The following is a 6,000-nucleotide window of genomic DNA, read 5'->3' on the forward strand; positions in this document are numbered from 1 at the left end:
TACATCTACATGTGGAAAAATGCTCACAGAAAACTAACTGGAAACTGGCAGAAGGTCTCCCATACAACCAGGGTTGCATGAAAGATTCTCACATAATTGGGAAGGACAGGGAAGAAACATGAGGTGGGGACCTGTACTCCTGGGAGGAGACTAAGAGGAAAAGGGAGATTGCAGGGGTGGACACATGTCCTGGGGAGTAAGCAGGTCAAGCCACAGACTAGGCATCCCAACCCTGGGGTCCTGCGCAGAGGAGACAAGCCCCTTGGCTGCTTGGAGAACCCCTCGGACAGGTGGAAAGGCTGAAGGAGCCTAGAGTCCACTTGTCAGGAGTGTGTGGGTGCTGGCTTGCCACCAGACAGGGCAGAGAGAGGTATGCCCTAGCGGCTACCACCTTGCCATGCTCCCAAATCCAAGGGAAGTGAACACCCCAGCCCATTCATTCCATGTCACAGCCTGGCACTGGATCTAGGGTGGCCAGGTCCTGGGAAAAGATCCAACCTATTGAGGTAAAGGTGGCCCAGGGGCCTGGGGTGTGGTCCAGATGGGGAGGGGGTGGGTATTGTTGGTGCTTACTCAAAGACACGGAAATTAGTGCATTTCTACTAATTTAGAGAAATTTAAAAAACAATCCTGTTTAAAATTGCCTTAAAAAAATACCTAGGAATAAACTTAACCAAGTAGGTGAAAGACCTATATTCTGAAAACTATAAAACATTGATGAAGGAAATTGAAGATGATTCAAAGAAATGGAAAGATATCCTGTACTCTTGAATTGGAAATATTAATATTATTAAAATGGCCATACTATCCAAAGCAATCTACAGATTTAAAAACTCCCTATCAAAATACCCAGAACATTTTTCACAGAACTAGAATAATCCTAAAATTTCTATGGGACCACAAATTGCCAAAGCAATCCTGAGACAAAAAGAACAAAGCTGGAGGTATAACCCTTCCAGATTTCAGACTATACTACAATGCTACAGTAATCAAAACAGCATGGTACTGGCACAAACACAGTCAAATAGATCAATGGGATAAAACAGCCCAGAATTAAACCCATGCACCTATGGTCAATATGCAACAAAGGAGAGAAGATTATACAATGGAGTAAAGACAGTTTCTTCATCAAGTGGTGCTGGGAAAGCTGGACAGCCACATGTGAAACAATGAGATTAGAACATTACCTCACACTATATACAAAAATAAACTAAAAATGGTTTAAAGACTTAAATCTAAGATCTGAAGCCATAAATCTCCTAGAAGAGAACATAGGCAGAACACTTTTGACACAAATCATAGCAGTATTTTCTTGGATCAGTCTCCAAAGGCAAAATAAAAGCAAAAATAAACAACTGGTACCTGATTAAACTTAAAAGTTTTTGCACAGCCAAGGAAACCATTGACAAAATGAAAAGACAACTTATGAAATGGGATAAAATATTTTCAAATGATGCAACCGACAAGGGGTTAGCGCCCAAAATATACAAACAGCTTATATAACTCAATATTAAAAAACAAAACAGTCCAATCAAAAAATGAGAAGACATGAATAGACATTTTTCCAAAGAAGCCCTACAGATGGCAAATAGGCATATGAAAAGATGCTCAACATTGCTAATTATTAGAAAAATGCAAGTCAAAACTACAGTGAGGTACCACCTCACACTGGTCAGAATGGTTATCATCAAAAAGCATACAGATTACAAATGTTGGAGATGATGTGGAGAAAAGGGTACCTCGTAAACTGTTGGTGGGAATGTAAATTGGTGTAGCCGCTATGGAAAACAGTATGGAGGTTCCTTAAAAAACTGCGAATAGAACCAGCGTATGATCCAGCAATTCCACTCCTGAGTATATATCTGAAAAAAATGAAAACAATAACTCGAAAAGATACATGCACCCAAATGTTCATAGCAGCCTATTTACAATAGCTAAGAAGTGGAAGCAGCCCAAGTGTCCATCAACAGATGACTGGATTAAGGAGATGTGATACACACACACACAAACACAAACACACACACACACACACACACACACACACACACAGAGGAATATTACTCAGCCATAATAAAGAATGAAATGCTGCCATTTGCAGCAATACGGATGGACCTAGAGAATATTATCCTATTGCAATAAGATAGAAAGACAAAAACTATATGATATCACTTATGTGGAATATAAAAAATAATACAAATGAAGGTATATACAAAACAGAAACAGGTTCACAGGTAGAGAAAACAAACTTGTGGTTACCAAGGGGGAAAGTGAAGTGGGGAGGGACAAATTATGGGTATGGGATTAATAGATGCAAATAACTATTGTTATGTATATAAAACAAGCAACAAGGATATACTGTATAGCACAGGGAATTATACCCATTGTCTTGTAATAACTATAATGGAATATAATCTGCAAAAGTAATCACTATCCTGTACACCTGAAACACAATATTGTATCAACTATACTTCAATTAAAAAAGAAAAAACTTCTGGGTTTTTTTGCCATAAAATGCTATTTTGTATACCCAGAGTTGATTTTTGAAATCTTAAAAAATAAAGAAGAAAATAAATACCAGTGAAACAGGACTCTGAAACAGTTCTGTTTCTTAAATGCTCACTTCAGAATGTTCCTGTTATTCCTGGTATCTGAAGCACATGACTTTTGGGTTAATCAACATTATCAAATGTGCAGTATGGAAGCATAGGTAATTAAATCACAAAGCCTTTATCAATGATTTGCCTAAGTAGCTGTAATTTACGGAATGTTTAATGTATGTGTTAATCATTCTTTTAGTTTCTCCAAGTTCTGTCTCAGAAAGCATTTAAATTATGTTATCTCATCTACCTGGATAAATGCCATCCCTGAATTACACTTTGATAATAAACCTTCAACCATTATAAGAGTTTTATAAGATCATTACAAGAGTTTTCATTTTCAGTGATTCAGTATCTTTGGCACAAATGGAGTTTAATGCATTATCCACTGGATTGCCTAATATCCCCTTTTCAAACAAGAATAAATGTTATAGTATTGCTCAAATTTTAGTTCTGGAAAACATTTGTCTCTGCAGATGTGTTTGCATAGGTAATTTTGTCAGAAAGTAAAAACTGTCATCCATTTTATACAAATTTTATCAGAATTAGGCTTAAAACTACATGTAATAGAAACCCAAACTACAGTAACTTAACCTAATGGTTTATTTTTCACAGGAAGTAGGCAGGTCGGGGCTGGTTCAGCCACTCAAGAAAGTCACCAAGGAAAGCAAGTGGAAGCTTCCATAAAATGGCACGTCTGCAAAAGCCCACGTCTGCCTACTGTCACAGCTACACGGCTCCTGTTTCATTTCTGCCTTACACATCATACGGGTACATGTCATTAGAGGGATCTGTCCCAGAACACTGCTGGCAGAGATTCTGTGGACTGTAGATTCCAAGACTCCCAAACAGGGGAGCGATTAGGATTAGATGGGGAAACAGCTGAATTGCCAGCAGGCAGGCCAGCACAGTGTGTCCCATGGCTGGACTATTAAACAATAATACTTAACTTCCAGACCAACAATTCGAGTAAAACAGCATGCCTCTGCCCAACACGATGCGACATCCCTCACACAAATGAACACGCGCTCATTCTTTCCCCTTAAGTCCCCAGATCCATTTCTAGTTTGGTCGAAATTCCCCTTTGATATCCTGTAACCTAAAGCCAAAATTTAAAGTTAACCACCACATGTCTTATGTAAAATGAAACAGGTTGAGGGCTGGGGATTTGTTGCTGAAAATAAAACTAATTTGCTAATGTTAATACACTAACATATTCTTAACAATGCAAGGAACAACACAGGCAGCCTTACTGTTAGTCCTCATTTTAGCTACTGTTTGTGAGGCCATCATTGGTATTTATAACTTTTTATTCTACTCCTCATGCTATGTTCCCTTTGGTCAAGGGTCTTTACCTTGTGGAATGACCCAAACCTTCATTCCTGAAGGGTCTGAGCCAGTTGCTGCCTGCACTGGTGGTGTCGTCCATTAACTTGTACCTCTGGGCATGTAAACACTAAGAAAGTTTCCCAGAGGATGCCTTGAGTCAAAAACATTTTTTATCTCCATGATGTGGCAGGACCTCTGTTTCCCCTTCACAATCACGCTCAATCCCCACCAGCAACAATAACATTCCCCTACTTTGCCTATGGCTTCAGTGACATTAACAAGTCAAAAGTGACCAGGTGGCAGTCTCAACTTCCTCCTCAACTGAATCTGTTGCATTCCTTGGCAACGGCATTCCTCCCTTGGGGCCTAAAACTTGTAGACCGACAGCACTTAAAGTTGTGAGAACACAAAACACACATTTTACAAGTGTTTGGTTAGGGGTAATGGTGTGAAACCACTTCACATCTACCTCTTAATTCTTGGACCCATGTTTTCTCTCTGTGGGTGAAAAGGAAAGGTGTATTGGTTGCTAGTTTAAGCAGATACTTGCAGGACAGCAGGTTTTAATTGCTCTTGTAATCAGCCCACATTGAGACTGAACCAAAGGCAAACCAGAGCCTTTTTTTTCTAGCTGTCACACAAGCAGCCAGGGCTCAGGTGTTTGTTCTGGTTTAGAACAGCTTGAGTGACATGGAGTTGGCCTAGCTTAATCTATCTCTGCATCTTCCTCAAATGCTACTTAAACACATGCAAATGAAACACACACTATTTACAGTGTTTCTGGTGTAAAAAATCCTGAAAGTGACATTTTTTCTTTTTCTTTTGAAGGCTCCCCGGTCCCCCCAACCCCCTCTCTTTCTTTGGTGGGCCCATTTTAAATGTGTTAAATCTAGGAAAAGATGTCATCAAAAGGAAGAAAACAGGTGGGGAAGAATGAGATGAAAACACTCGTTGACAGTTCACTTCTGTTTTGCAGCTGTGAGTGCCGCAGATTTGAATTGTTACCTCCCTCACCAAGCTAATTAATTCTCTTAAAAAAAAAACAACAACCCACATCTCCTTCCTTCAATCAATGTCAACAGCCAATTACAATCTTTCATCACCCAAAGTGCAATAACACAAATGTTATCAAGGAAGGAAACAGTTGGACTGACAAGATTAGCAATTCACTCCTTCTTTCTTAATCTTGTAATCACATGGTAGGCAGCAGTTTACAGTAATATACACCCAAGTTTGCCAGTAAATTACTCTAGAAAGGCCTTGTGTAAATTCCCTGTCATGTCATGTCTACTTTTGGCACGGAAGCACGTGTCTTCCTACAGGAGGCATGGGATGAATTAAGATCAACTCCTCAGAGAGCTTTTTCCTTATCCATTAACCACTGCAGAAGGTTGTTAATTACGTAAAGAGGGGCACCCTTGGTGGAATATATAACCATGAATGGCATTTAGGGGCGTCAGAAAACCAAGACAGCTGACGGTGACAGAAGGTATTTCACCGATGCTAAGACTAGCACTTTGCTGTCATGTGCTGGACGACAGAAGGCTTCCCGCCTTATGGGGATCAAGTATTTGTTGATATGATTTGGGTTTTTTCCCTAACGTCTTTGGGAAGCCCAACTTCGTTATCGGTGCTCAAAAACCACACTCCCCACCATCCCAGGGGGTGTGAGTGTAACGGGTATGAATTTTAGATCACAAGCGAGATTGTGAAAGCAGTGTCACATATAATTGATATAAAGAAATTGACTTAAAGAACTGATTCCCAGCCCCCATCCTGCCAGGATGGTGGGAGTCCCAAGTTCTGTCTTTGCCATGGCTCCCACATCTCCCTGGGGTTGAACAAAGACCCAGGAGGCTCATGTGATGTTTAGAAAATGAATGGGGGGGTGTGTTTCTGAATTTCTGGTCATTCTTAATGGTGAGGTCCCTGAAGCCTGGTGACCTTGCATCTCCAGTACCTGCCCTGGAAACCCTGTCTTGGTGTCCCCTTGGCTGTGTTACTCTTAGCATTTCTGTGGGTCCAAATGCACAACTTACCTCAGGTGCAGGAGCACAGAGGCTCTGGAGGGGGA

The 6,000-nt window shown here is 40.4% G+C and overlaps 1 protein-coding gene across 1 annotated transcript in view; it reads left to right on the top strand.

The window, feature by feature from the left end:
- The window catches only part of SLC35B4 (solute carrier family 35 member B4), a 187,869-nt gene extending 183,464 nt beyond the window's left edge, over window positions 1–4,405 (top strand). The window contains exon 15 of the transcript XR_007479316.1: window positions 3,213–4,405. The gene's annotated coding sequence lies outside the window, so the exon portion shown is untranslated. The remainder of the gene's footprint in view (window positions 1–3,212) is intronic.
- Window positions 4,406–6,000: the final 1,595 nt, after the last annotated feature.

The sequence above is a fragment of the Orcinus orca genome, chromosome 9 (assembly GCF_937001465.1).
Source record: "Orcinus orca chromosome 9, mOrcOrc1.1, whole genome shotgun sequence".
In the NCBI taxonomy this organism is placed as follows: domain Eukaryota; kingdom Metazoa; phylum Chordata; class Mammalia; order Artiodactyla; family Delphinidae; genus Orcinus; species Orcinus orca.